At 39.9% G+C, this 17,909-nt stretch overlaps 1 protein-coding gene across 7 annotated transcripts in view; it reads left to right on the forward strand.

The window, feature by feature from the left end:
* Nucleotides 1-17,909, forward strand: part of myo9aa (myosin IXAa) — a 110,664-nt gene that overhangs the window by 5,883 nt on the left and 86,872 nt on the right. The gene's annotated exons all lie outside the window — the stretch shown is intronic.

The following is a 17,909-nucleotide window of genomic DNA, read 5'->3' on the forward strand; positions in this document are numbered from 1 at the left end:
TAATTGACAGCTGTGAGCTCCCACCCCTGACTTTGGCCTCCATTGATTGGTTAGAAGGGTGAGGCTCGCTTAAAAACTTGAGAAGGGAATATCTGCACTGCTGCCAGGCTGTTCAATGAGCCTGAGTCACACAAGTCTCTGACAACACAAATAAAGCCTTGCATAACCTTGAGATCATCAAACATCCAGTCCTAAGATTTGTCCTGAAAGGATGTGTGCACCCTCCACTGAACTCTCTTGAGGCTCAATGTGCCACAATGTCCAGTTTAATGTATCTGTGCGTACACTTTGGCACTCACCTGCATTAATTCTGATTAGCCATTGATGCATTTCAGAGCAGGCATGAACTGCAGTAACTTAGTAGTCTGGTTGAACGATTACAGTCAGACACATTGGAGACGATTAGAGGGTCTTTATTGTCTGCACAAAGTCAGAGTCCTCCACTCAGCTCAGAAGAGCCCACTTCACAGTGAAGCTGTCTCAGCTTGGCAAATATTTTTGCTCTTCATGTCATGCTGGCTGAGTTGCACCACAGAGCAGGTGAGCTATGAAAGTAGACTCAAATGCCAACTGTAATGAGATTTTCCCGAGTCCTAGTTTTGGAGGATGGAGAATTGAAACCAGTATGCGTTTAATAAGGGCTCAGAAGGAGGGTCGGACTGTACTGACCTTCTCAGCTGAGAGAATGCAGTATTGTTCTGAGAAAGTGGACTAAGTAGTTTTGTTCTTGATGCTAAGACTCTGTGGAGACGTGGTCACTTTGGGTGAGATAGGTGGGAATTGAGAACTGGTTCCAGTTGAGAACTGGTTTGAAATTTTCCTATCCATCATGTCTATGAGCTTATCAATTCCTTTTATCGATGCAGGCATGTTTTTCTGACAGTTGAATGTTGCAACACAATGTCAAACTCGTGTCTATGCTGCTGGAAACTTGCAACAAGGAGTCATGGTGGTTGAACTGAAACAGCAAATAAAACACACCCAGAATAACAGAGGTGACCCGGTGTTAACCCGGTACTGTGACCGGGCCAGGCTGCAGGGAGAGCTGTGCTGTTCTGTTGGTCCACTGCTGGAGCTAACAGAGCTAACTAATGGACCGAGGACCGTTGGCTGTTACCAACCGGGCCTAACGGGCTCGCTGACAGGACGCTGGCTCACCACACTGCAGTGCAGTACAGTAATACTGAAGGAACTTGGAGATGATCTCCAAACAATCCCTTCTCTGAGTAAAATCACTTGCTTCAGCCTGCTGCGGCCTTTTTCTACTCTGTTTCTACAGTGTTCAGACTTGGATAATAAACAGTTGCATTGAAGCAGAAAACCTGTATAGGCCTACTTTTTTCCACCCAGAAAATTGATCAGGAATCAGTAAGGGAATCGATAAAGAATTGGACCGATAAGCAGAATGGCATTGATTGGTAGAAATAAAATATTATAATTTCCCTTCCTTATGTGTAAATCTTCTAAACATAGATGTGTATGTTGACAGCTCACATCAGTTTACTATCATAGAAGACTAAATCATCTAGAAGACATTGAAGAAGCAAGAACCAGAGAATCTTTGTATTTCTTCAAAACGATTATTCAATTATCAAAATAGTTGCCTATTCATTATCTGTCCATTGATTAATCAACTAATTGTTGCAGCTCTAGTTTTGACTACGGGACTCAGCGGTAGAGCTTTTGTCTACAAATTCTTGTCTCTCTTGGTCCTGGTTTTCTACTGTTATCACTATCTGCACGCACACATGAAACCCGGCTGAATAAAACAAGACCATGCATGTTGTCTGAGGTTGTCAGAGGCATTCTGGGAAATGAAGGAAGTCACAAAACTGAAGGAGAAGTAGATGAAGCAAAGTGGATACAATAAAGGTCCCATGTTTCCTTGCAGAATATCTCCTACAACACATGAAGGTCACAGTGTAATGATACATAACAGTGAAAGTTTAGACTATTTGAGGCCAGAATTTTCCTTTAACCCAGAAAATCATGTTTATTTCTTGTTCGACCACAGTTCAGCAAACGTCGCTCCACATCATCTCACTACAAGCTTTGGGTGTGCAATAAAGCATGACGGCATAACTTTTTATACATAGCCTCTCTCCAGAGATTCTCGCCAACATCTTCTGTCATCTCATTGAAGCCTGCAACCAAACCTGCATTATCATCACACTGCAGCTCTTGCTGTCTCTCAGTCGACTGCGGCTCAGACTGCAGCACCGGGCTCAGATTTCAAAGCCTGCGGTCTGCTGAAGGCACAGAGACAGCCATCAGCCCCTATCCTTAGAAGAGACAGCGAGAGCCTCTGTAACACTGCCCTGTAATTACAGGTCATGTTTTTTCCTAATACGTTAAACAGATGTGCTTAAAATTATGCTTAACATTCAGACGTGATGACCTGTCATTACTATCAGCTGGTGAAGTGACTGTTTCTGTCGCTTAAATGATCCGGATTCAAGTTTCTCTTAAGTTTGATTTGTCAGTGTTACTTTTACGAACCTCAAAGGAATCGACACATTACTGGCAAAGCTTTTGATTGACAAGAAAGGTACAGTTTATTAAGACAAATTTCAGTTATAATGAATAAATCTAAAAATAAATAACATGTACAATTACATAAAAGTTGTCTGCTTGAAACCATCAGAAAACTGAATATATTAACATATATTAAAGTAACATATCAAGGAAACTTAGAAACAAAATTGTAGACAGTGAATTTGTAAAAAAAAATAATCTGTCTTTGTTTTTATTAACTTTTTCTTTCAGTGTGTTTGAAATATTTAGCTTCTTAAATATGAATATTTTCTGGTTTATTGCTGAATATCTTGGGGTTGTGGACTGTTGGGACAAAACAAGGTTGCATCTTGGGATTTGGGAAACAGTGAGCGACATTTTTCACCATTTTCGGACAAACCAAACAAATATTCGATTAACCGAGAAAACAATTGACAGGTTAATCAATAATTCAAACAATGGTTAGTTGCAGCCGCTAGTATCTACTGTGTTGCATCATACAAAGACGTCAGATAGTCTAATTATGTGCGGTCGGTTTGTAGTTGCTTTAAGTTAAGTATGACAATATACAAACATGCCCTTGAGTGTAGTTTTGCACTGCTATACTATATTATAACATTTTCCTTTGATCACTTATGTGTGACATGATTCATAGTGATATCTTTGGAATAGCTCAGCGTAGGTGTTGAATGCCCCGAAGGAAGAAAATCTTCCCTCTGTGTCATTATGCAACACTTCACAAAAGAATCCTTTGACAGCTAATTTGATCAAATTAATTCTAATTAATTGGCCATGAAGATGGCAACTCCATGTATTTACCCTAAGGTTGAAAAGGAACTCTTTTATTTTTTTAAATTTAATTTTAGTTATGTTTTGTGTCTATATCTGACCTGGTCGCAGGTGCAAAAAAAAGTGTTGATCTGTGGCTTCACATTAGTAGACGTCTGTGTTCATCACTGTGAGGTTGAAGGCATCTTGGCACTGTGCTGTGTGAGCAGCTACAGTCATTACTGCTCATCTCCACTCAGCTATGAAAGACGAGATGAGTCCTTTTGGCATTTGCAGCCTCTCTTATCGTAAGCGTGTATTCGTGTATGCAGACCGACTCGCAGTCCTGTGCATGCGCTGTGCCCGTTTGTGTTTCGATGTTAGATTTTTTGCACACACAGCCTCCCAGCCGGTCTTGTTTTTGTTAGAAATGTTGAATGTGTCCGGAGGAAACGTGCCGATGCCCTGGCTGCTCCTCAGTACTGTCTTTCCCCCAGGCAAGGGGCAGCTGAATGGGTCCGTTTGGCCCAACAGACTCCTATTCTGAGGGGGAAATGGAGTGTGCATAATCCAGGTCAATGATACCTCCTAGTCTTCCTCTTCTCCTCCCTCCTCTTCCTACAGTAGATTTGGATCAGTCTGGTCAATTATACAGTTTTTAGCACCTTGCTGGGAATATTTAACTTTTTAAGACGCCAGTTATGGGTCTTTCTTTGCTTTCATATTCATGCCAAGCAGCATATGTCAGCGTTGCTTCTCACATGCATGTGTCATGCAGTTGTTTCAGTTGGCATTTATGTGTGATCCTTTTTTTAGCAGCAGTTTATGGGTGTTAATAAAGTTGGCAAATTTGTACCACAGTCCAAATACGCTGAGATTTAAAAGCCTTTCTGCTGTGTTTTAGAATATAAAAGTCAAAATATAAATCACCGGACATAATTTTCCCAGAGCAACATTAAACTTAAACACTTTATGCTTTTAAAGCAGCTGTTGATGATGCGCCTGGCCCATTTTATTGTGGGATGGTGTACTTTTCCTACTCCACCAGCCAAATGTAGACTGTAGCAGCCTCATATTGATATTTCCAGAGCTAGAATGGAGTCTGAATGGAAAACATTTTCCACTCTCTAAAACAATAAAATGTAAATGTGAGGTTGATCCAAAAGCAAGAGTCTTGTTTTAGACTCATAGTCATACACGACAAGGCAAACCAGCCTCTTCCAATATGAAGAACACAGGATGTTACAGAAAAACAAAATATCTCACTGATTACATTTAAAATAACATTGATGCACGGAGCAAGTAGTGACATCTTAGATTTGATCTTTGTCATTATTTTCACAGTAATTGTGTAGTTGTTTTATTATGCACCGACGCCATTCATTACAATGACTAACTGTTCCTTTGTATAAACCTATGCTAAACTGGCTGCTGATAACATTGGGACATTAAGCATTAGCTCACAGCTATTTAGTTTCATGGCTTTTGACTAATGCTGAACCGCTCTTTTGTTTCACTCTGACATCACCGGCAGCACAGATCTGTGTCTACGTGCTTTCCTTGGATAAGATACATGAATACACAGGTTGGGGGGATAAAAAAAAAAAAGGCCTGATCTCCAAGATATTTGTACCAGAATGAGCAGAAGGCAGACAGAGTTACATTACATGTGCATAGTTTAGAGTAAAGGCTGGTTGAAGACAGCAGAGAGCTGAGTTACCGGAGACGTAACTGCTGGAGAGGCAACAGGTTTTGGAAGCAGGTGTTTCAGGATCAGCCGACACGGCCGTCTCATCCGCTTCGTCTGGACTCTAGAAACAGGACAAAAAAATGTCGTCCGGCGTTAAGGCTCAGATTGCACCTCTCATGAAATCTCTGGCGGCCAGATAACCAGACTGTTTTCATGGGGTGTTTTATGTATTTTCTCAGCGCAGCCAAATACTAATTGCAGGAATTAGTTTTGCATGTTTCTAAGAAAAGACATTAGTGGTAAACACTGTGGAGTCACACCAGTCCCCACTGTGTGACCGTCTGTGAGTGCCTAAAATGTCACATGACTGGTTGTGTTGCATTGCGGGAAAACCTTCTTCTTAAACACTGGTTTTCTGCACAAAACTGGCTTTGTTACTCCTCACTTGCACCCGTTGTTGTTGTTGTTGTTGTTGTTGTTTGTATGTGGTGCCGTAAATTTATTGTTTTCCTTCAAGTTGGCTGGATGTGAAGTCTTGAATGCTGCTTTTTCTACCCGCATTTAAAAACTAACTCGAATGTTTAAAGATGAACAAGCGTTCGAGGCTCTACATTGTCCTGTTTTCTAGAAGGTCAAATACTGTCTATAAATGTATTAACAATGCTCTGATGGTGTTGTTATGTTGAAGCCCTATGAGCTATACTTCCTGTCTCACCCAACGCCGCTGTCATTGTCCTGGGAGTGGACACAGGAAGTGGAATTCTCCATGGCGACAACAGAGGAGTGGTGCTGTTTACAGCCACTCTTTCTAGCGCTCTTTTCATAGAAACCCCCCAGTCGCATATTTTGTTATTTGTCATTCTTCACAGCAGCCCACAATAGTCCAGCGTCCGGTCGTATGGAGTCATCATTACCAGCTACTACCGGCAAAGTAAATCTAAAACTCGACATGGCATCCGCTTGTCACAACAAACATCAGAGGTTTACTAGAAATGTGAAAGTACATTGCAACTTGTGTGTGTGTGTGTGTACGTGGAAAAGACCTTGTTCCCATTTCTTTCAGCCTTTTTGCCTTTTATGAGAATCCATTAAAATAAATCTAGCAGTCTTTACGAGATTTCGACTTAACCTTGCACTTTGCATTTGTTGGTTTTCGTCTGAACCTGAAGATACATTAAAACTTTGACTGAAACTGTTTGAATAAAGAACATTTAGCTACTATGTTCTTTTCTTTGAATGTCCGAAAAATGTCTTAAAATACTGAGTCAGTGCAAAAAGCAGAAAAAAGATACACATTATAGGTACAGAAGTTGCAGAGGTTGTAGATATGAGAGCACACAGTAGCATGCAGTTGATGTTTTTTTAATAATGTTGTCCTTGGGACTCCTGCAGTACTCAATGTTAATTTCCTTCCTCTGCCTTCTCCCTTCACTCTCTCCAGCCTACTCCAGGCAATAACAATAATAGTCCCCCCATGGCAAAGTTAGGCTCTTAATTTAGCAAACACACATGGCACTTCCTCCAAAAACAGGTCCTCACGTTCTCGGGGAGGCGGTGTCATATTTTTCGCGTCAGTCGTGTCACCTGTTGGTGTTCGGCCGGTGGAATGCGGAGGGAGTCGGTGTAGACATAGTGCTTCATTCAGACTGACCGGCCACAGTTATCCTCCGCTGTGTGCACAGACGAGCCTAAGAGGCCTTCAGTCATTTTTAATTATGGTGTGGACAGTGATTCCAGCATGGACTGGTTCCAGCCCGGCCCCCGGCCACATTGACTCAAGTGTCTTGATTACACACTTATATAGAAGTTGTAGTTTTTTTATTGATCGATTGATTTTGGTGACTCAAGCTGATAAAACATCTGTTCCCTCAGTAAATAAATTAATGAATAAATAAATGAATTTAAAGATAAGATAAGATAAGATAAATAATAAAAGATTTAAAGGATCATGCCAATGTTTTTACAGTTTGCAGGTCGTTAACTACATGCATGCTTTACATTTTTATTGACCATTTCCAAATGCACGCTATTATAAGTACAACGAGTAGTCTATGAATCGATTAGTCAGTTGATAAGTGATTAAATCATTCTTTTTTTTTTACTTAGCTGGTTTCAACTTCTCAAATGTGATGATTTCATGCTTTTCTTTGTCATACATGGTAGTCAACTGAATATTTTGGTGGTTTAGGCTGTTGGTCGGATGAAACAAGACGTCTGAGGGTTTAACCTTTGACTCTGAAAAGTTATAATCGCCATTTTGACAGTTTTCTGACATTTTATTGACAAAACGCTTAAGAGAGAAAGTAATCATCAGATTAATTGATAACAAAAAACATCGTTAGTTGAAGCCCTACATGCGATACAGTTTTAGAAATCAGAATTAGTCCCACCTTTTAGAGGCAGCCATCCATTCATTTCTACAGTATTCAGTTTTAAAATCTATCAGCAGACTGTTGAAACTTCATAATCCGTCAATGAACATCGAGTCTGCACCCATTTTTGTCAGTTATTTTAACATTATGAGATAATGCTATGCAGATTTTTCAGATCAGTCTGCACTTGAACTACTTTACCATGCAACAGTAATGTAAAACTGAGAAAAGATTATGCAAATTTGATGCTCACTGTGACGGATTATACCACTCAAGCCAGTTTCAAGATTGTGCTAATAGTAGGGCTGCAAGTGATGATTTTTTTCTTGTTCAGTCGATTGATCATTTGATCTATAAATCCTCATAAAATTCACATCTGAATTTCATGTAGTGTGAGACGTCTTCAAATTGCTTTTTTTGTCTAACAGTCCACAACACAAAGGTATTCAGTTTACTATATTCTAAAGCAGCAAATCCTCATGTTATAGAAGCCGGGAGCCTCAAACATTTTTCTTGCAAACTGACCTGAATGATGAATTGGAAACCAGTGGCTTTCTGGAATTGTGGGAGAAATGCACACAACAAAATCCAGTAGAAACCACTGGTAATGTCCCTTTTTAACGTGCTGAAACCCAAATCCAGTAATAATCACATTCTCTATCATGTGTTTTGACATTTAACTTAATGAACAGTGGTACGTGTACTGTTTAAAAAGGTAAATTGCTGGTCAATGAAATTTAGTCTGATATGAGATTACAAATCATCTAATTCTTCTACTTTAAGGTGAATCAACGTTGTGATGAAATGGAAGGAAAGGTCAAGAAGCATCTGTTGTGTGATTCATGGACATAACTGTCAGTAAACTCTCAGATCAGAGGGCGCTATTTATAGCTGAAATGGTGGAATAAGCTGGTTATTTGGCATAATATTGAACTGATCTGAGGATGGAGGAGCCAGAAGAGTGAAAAGACAGGAGACGTAGTGATGTTTCATCATTCTGAAGCCGGACAAGGTCGTCAGTCTTCCTCTCTTTCATTTCTCTCTCTCTCTCTACTTCCCTTCTTCTGCTTTGACTCACTTTCCCGCAGCTTAGATTTCAGGAAACTTGACATCCTCTTGTCTATGAGTGTGTGTCTCTCTCTCTCTCTGTCTGCCTCTGTCTCTCTATATTCCCTTCATTCTCTAAATTCAGTCTCTTTCTGTGAGTTTCAGACTCACTTTTCCCTCTGGGTTCATTCTCTTTTCTCACTCTTCCTGGCTCTCTGAATATTTCTGTCAGACGGAGACACACAGAGAAACAGACAGATAAGACTTGAGAGCTGTGTGAGTGAGTGCAGAATATGCTTTAGTGGTAGTAAAGGTGGTGTTTCACTGCAGGCCCTCAAACTGTATTACTGTCAGCAGAGAAAAAGCAAGTTTCCCTTCTGGGCTTTCATTAATTCACCTCCACTCCCTGAAATTCACCTTGACCCAGTCCTCTGTAATGGTTCATCAGAGTGGTAGATGTAGGTCAACTAGATATGAGAGCTTTATTGGTGCATTTATTATCAGATAATACTGCTCTAATTGTTTTAGACTTGTCTTGTTTACATGTAAGAAACATCCACGGCTGTGAAATAGGGCAGCAACTAGAGATTATTTTCATTATCGATCAATCTGTTGACCATTTTCTCCATTAATCGATCAGTTGTTTGATCTATAGAACATCTGAACATGGTGAAAAATGTCAACCACTCTCAAAAACCCCCAAAGATATTCAGTTTACTATCATAAAAGACTAAATAAAACAGAAAATATTCTCATTTGGGAAGCCGGAATCAGAGAATTTGGGATTGATTATCAAAATAGTTTGCGATTAATTTCCTGTTGATCTACTTTCAAATTGATCAGACATGATCACAGGTTCCTAATTATTTTTGAGCATGCGAGCCCTTAAAATTAAGTAATGCGTACTGGTGACCTCTCATCACAGGTTCTGGCCGTAGCGTGGACACGAGTTGTGTGCGGTTCAACCAAAGAGGGATTTCTTCTCCTCAGATTGTTTAATTTGAAGGAATTTTAGAGGTCAGAAGAGGTGAAAGTATCCAGTAGTGTACGAGGAAAAAGCTCAAACAGGAGAAAAGTTAGTAAAAAATAAACATGATACTTTTCTTTCTTTTCCCTTTTAATTATCTTCTGACTTCTCCTATTTATCTCTCCTACCTCCAGATGGGAACATCTGCACTAGATTCCACTGTTGTTCTTGAATATCAGGAAAAACTTTCTTAATCTACTAGAAACTAGAATTCAAAATAAAGGCAGTGAATTTAAAAACCCATCTGAAAATGTGGAGCTGCTTTCAGACACTGCGAGCACTCAATAAGCTGCTCTGAGAAAATATTTCCTGTGTTAGCGAAATGTGCTGGTGCTGTCATTCCTAAAAAAAAAAAAAAAAAAAAAAAGTCCATGTTCTGGAGCAATGAGCTCAGTCTACACATCTGAGCTTGGAAGAAGCATTTGCATAAGTGCAATTTTGACAAAACCTCCAAAACCGAAAAAACGTTAAAGACGCTGACTACAACATTGGCATCTCTGCACTCCTCGTTTTCCATTTGCCTAAATTAGTGCCAAACATGGTCATTCACCCTGGAGTTAAATACAGGGAGAGGTTACAGTAGGCTGCTGTGCCATATCCTCATGTTACAGTCAATTTACCACACAGTCTAGAAAAGAATTAACCTCTGTCAACCGTTCACTTTTGGGCAGACTTATTGGAATAGTCCCATGTCATGTTCTCATCTTCAAAGGAAATGGTTATCTGTGTATAATAAGATAAAAAATCACATTAGATATATTGTAAGTTAGTTACTGTGGAATAAGGCTCCACGATAACCCCAGTAGCTTTATTTCATTGTTGCTTGCACAGGTTATAATGACTCTTACTTTACTACAGTTGTTTCCATTTTCTTGTGAAATACTAGATACATTTAAGGCCTCTAAAAAGTCCTTCAGTTAAACAGTCTGCGAAGGAAATATGGTTCAACTGCGCACAGTGAAGCTATAACCTTTTGACATTGTTTCATTTTAAGGGTTAACAAGCCAAAAAGGTTGGAAACCACTGCTCTAGTTTGCAAAACGTCAGAAAATAGTGAAAAATGCCCGTTACAATTTCCAAGAGTCCAAGATGACATCTTCAAATTACTTGTTTTGTCCACCCAGCAGTTTAAAACCTGAATATTTATAGTTTACAATGATATAAAAACAGAGACAAGTAGTAAATCCTAAAAGAAGACACTGCAACCAGCAAACGTTTGGCATTTTTCCTTGATAAATGACAATTGATAAATCGATTAATCGACCAATCATCAGCACGTCGACTCTGCAGCTCTCTGTTTCCTCTGCTATAATGCTATTCCAGTAGTTTCTCCAGGGGCCAAACAAGCCGGAGAATTGTAGCTCTGCGGCTGACAAGGTCAAGGCCTCTCTCTCTGTGAGCTACAGTGTTGCCTCCAGGCTGAAGGTGAACTATTTCTGTAGGACAGTGCAGAGGCAGAGTTGTGTTACACATTGATACATTTGGGTGCAGGGAATGGTGACCTGTAATTATATACATGTGCATATGTGTGTGTGTGTGTTTGTGTTTGCCGAACACGTCGGTGCTCGTATGGCACGTCCACTGCTGCATCAATCAGCTGACCCTCCGATCCTTCGGTACTACAGCTGGGCTACTTCTTCTGCAGTCTGAGGTTATGACTTCACTGACAAGAGGAGAAGTGTAGTGTAGAGATGCAACCATAAGTTGAGTGATGAAGTAGAGAAATCTAATTCAAAATGACGTCTTCAAATTGCTCGTCCTGTCCACCCAACAGTCGAAAACCCAAACATCTGCAATTGGTATTAAACTGAGATGCTGCATCCAGCAAATGTTAGAAGAGAAAGTTAAAGGCGACAGAAATTTGGCTTCTTATTACTACTTCACAGCTCTTGAGTGTCTGTGAGGGCTTATGTTGTTGTTGTTGTTGTTGTTGTTGTTGTTGTTGTTGAACAACATTTTTCTCCCTCAGCCTTTCATCCATTTTTGAAACACTGTTTTGATTGTGTTTGATGATTCTGACTCAGTGGTCAGGCCTCAGTCGAGAGTGATTTGACAACAATTATACAAAAATACACAATTTAAAATAGGCCTTGTTTGTAGGTGTAAGACAAGCCACATGGATGATATTTTAAAAGTTTGGTGTTGACGTTACTCACTTCTCTGCTTCATTGTGGCCGTCACCCTTGGAGCAAAAGCCTCTCACGCTGTGCTTTTTGGTGAAGTGCCGCCCAGCAAACACTCTCCCTCTGGCCAGGGACCTCCCATCTGAACAGCCGGTGCTGGAGCTGGAAGCCGGAGGCTTTAACACCGACTCTACCCATCTAGAGATGCTTAAGCTAGGTTTGAAATAACTCCTCGAGCGCTTCTGTTGACGGAAAACGGCCCCGTTCACCAGTAACACCGGATTATCCGTGAATCCCAGTTATCTTCGATGAAAGTTTGTAGAAGTACTACTCTGGTTCTGTTTGTACATGTGTAGCCCTCTAACAGGATTCACTATAGAAGTGGGAGAACCATGCTAATGCGCGGGAGGGGTCATGCTAAATATGGCTCCACTGTGTCATCGAGCCGTGATTTCAGGCCCACACGAAAATGGTGAAAAACAGACAAACGGTCTAAGTCCACACATCAGTACTACATAGTTCAGTCTTTTCACATGTTTTCATCAATTATTTTCTAACATATATGTATATATAATGTGTTTGAAAAGACGTCTCAGATTTTCCTTCACACAGACTTTCAGCTTTCATCCAGGTAGACGTACATTTATTCTTCTGAAGATGGCATGTACTGTAAATGTGGTAAAAATGGAGTAAACAGATTTATTTAAGTGTGTGCATGGTGTATGGTAGAAGAACAAGTTCACACATTTATTAGTGAAACACAGTGATTTGGGGGACATTTAGTTCTTCAAATATTATCTTGTTAGCTATGTTTACTAGAGAACAGGTTCCTATTGAATGCCTGCAGGCTTCTTAGTTCCTACTTTACCCAGTTATGACACTTGAGGATACATTTTCACCAGACCCAATAGAGACTACAAGTTTAAACATAGGAACCAATCATCACACGCTCCACACATAACACTTGAGGAAGTCCTTTACTGGAAATGCTGCAGGCGTTATATTTTATTTGTAGCACTCACAGTATATGTACCATATGACAAATCAAAGTGCATTCTTCAGAAAATTCACAGCTCACAGTTTACAGTTGGTTTTATGACTGGTTGTACTGTTTGTGTTTTATGTCTGAAGTGCAATTTCCTGTGCCTGTGACAGTGAGGGGGTTGGGCGTGTTTTTTTGAAGGCAGTGTAGCCCTATTAAAAGCAGGGGAAATTAGTTTCTGTGTGGTATGTGTGCTACATAACAGTCTGGTTATCTTTACCTTATCTGTGTTTTATCTGAACAGTAATGCACTACCATAATTAGCACTTTCTTTCACACATGCGATAGAAGTTGACACCAGTAAACAAAGCATGCACATTCTCTTATAAGCACACCATCTCGTTACCGGGTATTAAAAAAAGAATTCGGGGAACGACAAGCTTCAGCGATTAAAAACTACAACTACATCAAAAAACACCATATAAAATAAAAATACAATTAATTTCATGATCATGGTCATAATACATTATTTTCATTGCTCTATCATCTAATGGTGTAAATTAAAACAAATCACCAAAAACATCATATCAATTCATCTTTGACCAAAACACAAACTGTCTCTTAAATTAGCTAAAAATCTTTTCTACTTTCTGAGCTGTTCTGTTGACAAATAAACCAAGGGGTGTAAAGATCATAATCATTATAAGCTATTACAATCAATATGGCCAAATATGCCTTAAAATGGTAATAAAATGGGTAAATACAAGATGACACAGCTATGTTGGCCCTAAGCTTCCTAATTAAAGGTTTATGTGGTAACTTAAAAACATTGTCAGTATCTCTGCTCTGTTGGTTGAATGTTTTTGTTTTCCGACAATAAAAAAACGTCATAAAACATCTCGGACTTTGACTTAAACTCTTAACTGAAAAGGGTGGCGTGGTTGTCAGTGGGTCATGCCAGTGGTGTTTAAGGAGTGACTGTTCAGCCTTTACTCCAGTGCCTCCAGCGCGTTCATAGATCCGAGCTAAAGTTTTTTAGCAACACCTGACTGCAAAATCGCTTCTAAATCGAGGAGGAACCGAATGTACAACAGCGATAAAGTAACAGTGTGAACACAGCAGCTGAATTTGGCACTAAAGAGCTGTCACATCCACAAATGAATCCTGAAAAACGTGTAGACTAGATGTGAGAGTTCACAGTCCAGTGCCAACTCACACACCTTAGTGTTATGCATACAAATTCCCAGTGGCTGAAGGTATAATAAAGAGCCACCACAACATTATGAGCTCTGAATACACAAGCTTAGCCTTGATGACAGTGACACACATGCACACGCACACACACACACACACACACACAGCCTTTCAGAAAGATTACTCCACATTGCAGAAAGCTGACCAAACTTGATCCTTCACTCCTCTCCCAACAATGGCAGCCATTGAAGCATCTGGCTCACATGGTTGTGAGTCCTGTCAGAGGGGGAACCTCCAAAACTGGTTACAGAAAGAATGCAAATAGTGCGGATGTTTCTTCGAATGATTCGATATCTGTTAAAGTAAAATATGTAAACTCGTGAGCATCTTAAGTTCATAAATTCCATCTACATCTTGAGATGTACAAAAACAAAACAAAAAACAAGTTGTTTGTTAAAAAAAACAGATGGTCACCGAGATGTTAAAAGAGATTTGCTACAGTCTGAAAATCTGATATCCTGTTAAATGCATTTTCATCACAGGTCGTGTAAAGCCACAGATCAAAGTACAGATACATTCCAACATTACTCTTCACTTTGGTGAACTCTGATAGCATCTGACCTGAGTTTACCTTTTAGAAAAGCTCAAAGCAAGAACACACATCTTGTGTGTTTTCCACATCCACAATTTGGTTTGTATGAATTTTGGCTTTACTGGTCGCTGGTATCTTAGCGGAGGTTGGTGATGCGGTAGAGGGGGGATGTGTTATGTCTTGTGAAAAGTCGCCTCAAACAGATTTCAGGTCAGATTACTTGACTGCGATTCCTACTGTAATCTCTGACCATTCAGGTGATGTAACCAGATCCGCTTCTGGTTCAGTCGTTTTTGGGGAGAACAGAAACGAGAAGAGGCCACCGCAGGTTTCCTCCAGCTGAGCCCCGTCTGCCTCGTTACTCCCTCCAAGGCACGAACCTCAGGCTCATCTCCATCAAACCTTTTTTTTTTTTTTTTTATAAAATGTGCACACACACACAGACACACGCGCACACACTTTAGGTGGTATGACATCATGCTTCAAACATGCTTTCTTCTTCTTTGCTCACTCTGTTGCTTCTCACTCTAAGGATACTTTCAGCAGCAGAGTGGCTGTATACACAATGTGACAGAACATTTTATTTATCTAAAAAAAAGTGCAAGAATTGTGATTTTTCTCTCTTTTTAAACGTTTTTTGTATCATTTTTGACCTTTCACAGTCAGGCAGTCTTTATTATTTCTATTCCAGTGCTCAGTGTTGTGCTGTTACAGAACATATAGGCCTAAATAATTAATAGCATATACAGTATGTTATCTAAAATAATGTTTATTCTTGCACACAGTAGTAGCAGGCTCTAAGAGTACGGATGTTAATGACTGATTGTTGATCAGTAATTCATCACCGTTAAAAATGCGTTTGACTGCAACTTTACTCTTTTGGTTCACACTCATAGTGTCGCTTTCGGCTGCAGCAGGCAGCTGTGGCTCCCTACGAGGGTATCTCCAAAAGTAACCCAAGTCTCATTAGAATAAAATAAAAATAAAAAGCATTTGCATTTGTGGTATTTTTTTCCTGATTAAAATTAAGTGAATGTCAACAACTCTTTCTTTTACCATTTCTTCCTTGTAACAATATCCTCTGCATGAGTGATGTCCATCGAGAGCAGCACATTTTATCTTTATACCTGATGATCTGTGTTTGTAGGCTACAGCACTTGTTGATACAAGGATACATAGACTTTAAGTTCCCTGCATGTTTAGTCTCATCAGAGTTCAGTCCTCCAGAAACGACTGTAATTCTCGCATAATCTGCAATCTTTTAAAATCTTTTAAATTCTTTGTGGCAATTTGTTGAATAATAGCTCTGTGTTATTTTGTACTTTGTGATTTGTTGCTCAAATAAATTACTTGTGTTTATTCTCGATTCAAATACATGATAACCGTTAAACGCTTTAATTGTGATAAATGATTTGTGAAAATAGATTTATGATCATTATTGTGGCTGATGATCGATTAAGGTAATAGCTTAAAATTCACTCCCTTGTCCCAACCAATCTACCTTTCTATTTCATCACCCTATCCCCCCAGTCTGAACCAGGATCTCCCTTTATGTCACCTCGATCCATTCTTGGCTGTGGTTAGTTTGTAAATCTCTCAGAAAGATGTCAGCGGAGATAGTTGTTATTGGGAGATGTGATTAGTAAGAGCACTGGGTGATTTCATAGAGATGTCCATTAGTTGATTGTCCTCATGTGATGGTAAACAGAGAGGCAGCCAGCATGGCCATGTGCTGTCCGGCACTGCCACAACCCTAAATCCCCCCCCTCCACCCCCCCCCATCCTTTAAGCAGTGAGCTGACCATCTGTTCCAGGCGCCGGGCCCTCGATGAGCGCTCACACCACAACACACACACACACACACAGGCAGGGAAATGCATACATCACAGTCAGTTAATACCTGCCACAGGCCGTGTTTGTATGGATTCAGCCATATGTAGATAGATTGACTGCTATATGTGCGCGAGGTCAGAGCAGGTGATGTGTGTGTGTTTGGCTGTCTTTTGTATGGGTGTGTGTGTGTGTGTGTGTGTGTGTGTGTGTGTGTGTGTGTGTGTGTGTGTGTGTGTCTGTATTTGGAAAAGGGGGGGGGGGGGGGAAGGTCCCGGGTGCGTGTGTTTGTATGGCACATATCAAAGTTGCTGAGGTGACACATGGCATGAAAGGGTTGGTTATGGGGTGACAGGAAATGACCAGACAGGGGTGCAGCATTTTATCAGTCCCCAGCTGGAGTCCTGTGTTCTCTCTACGCTGCGCACCAGCTATATGTGTCCCTGTTCCATTTCCTGTTTTCATTCTGTTTCTGCTGTGGTCATGCAGTTTTAAAGTGGATGTAGAGTATGATCCATTTTCTACTTTATGTATTCTGATAATAAGAGAAGTTTAAATTATGTAGATGTCTGTGAAAAAAACAATGGATTGTTTCCAAAAGCTTCTCGGATGTGAATATTTTATGGTTTATTTAATCTTCTATGATAGTAAACTGAATATCGTTGGGTTGTGGACTGAAGACTGAAGTCACTTTGGACTTTGGGAACATTTTCTGATATTTTTCAGGCAGAACAATTAATTCGGCATATTAATTGCATCATTGATACTCACTGTTTGGTACAGATGCTCAGCATTCACATGGGGGAAATCATCCATCATAGAATAGACTAAGATACAAATTTCTGCACTAATAGTAGCCCTTAATAGACCAGGGGCCCATTTCACAGAAGTGATTTGCTGACATGTAGATTTCAAAGAGTGCCAGCATCCCCTTTGACAAATGATTGTCACTCCTCAAGTATGGCGTTCCTTTGGATTCGTTACATATGTCAGAATAAACGGTTTAAGATATTATCTCGTGTTGCAAATCGCAGCTTGCATGTTGCCGATTCGGTGAAACGGGCCCCAGAATGAAATGCAACACAACACATTTGATTAATAGTTGCAACTTAAACAGTCTATTCCTCTCTCTCTACCTGCTTGAAGATGCCACAGCTGATAGCAACAAGTTGTAGCCCGTTCTCTGGTCTTGTGGGAAGTCATTCTTTAAAAAGTTAGAGAACAGGAGGGATCTGAAGTAGAAGTCAACGAGACCGGTTGAGGGAAAGCGGGTACAACATAAACAACATAAAGAGAAATTACAGCACGTCACGAAATGACTCCTGGAATGATGTAATGCATAAGAGTGTAACGCTATCCGAGACTTCAACATTCCATAAAATGTAGTACACTTTTGATGCAGTTTCACATTTACAGTTTTTGTTTTCCTTATAAATAATCTTGCCATGTGTCTGGTTTTAAGTTAATTGAAAATCTATATGTATTCCAAAAAAAACCCCCAAAACAAATCAAAGGAAGTCTCAGAGAGAGAGAGGGAAGAAAGGGAGAAAGTATGAAATGGATTGAATAATGAGTTTTGCTTTTAAGATATAACCTTTGTAAAAACTACTGACTTTAATTCTCTCTGAGGTCAGCTGTTGATGATCTATTGAATCTTAATCTATGAATTAAAATCACCAAAATAAACCTTTTTATATTTTATGCATCATCAGCAGCATTCAAGATGTCAAACGTGACACAAATAATCACTTCATTTATTCACCCGCATGT

This window comes from Thunnus albacares, chromosome 1, assembly GCF_914725855.1.
Source record: "Thunnus albacares chromosome 1, fThuAlb1.1, whole genome shotgun sequence".
Classification (NCBI taxonomy): Eukaryota; Metazoa; Chordata; class Actinopteri; order Scombriformes; family Scombridae; genus Thunnus; species Thunnus albacares.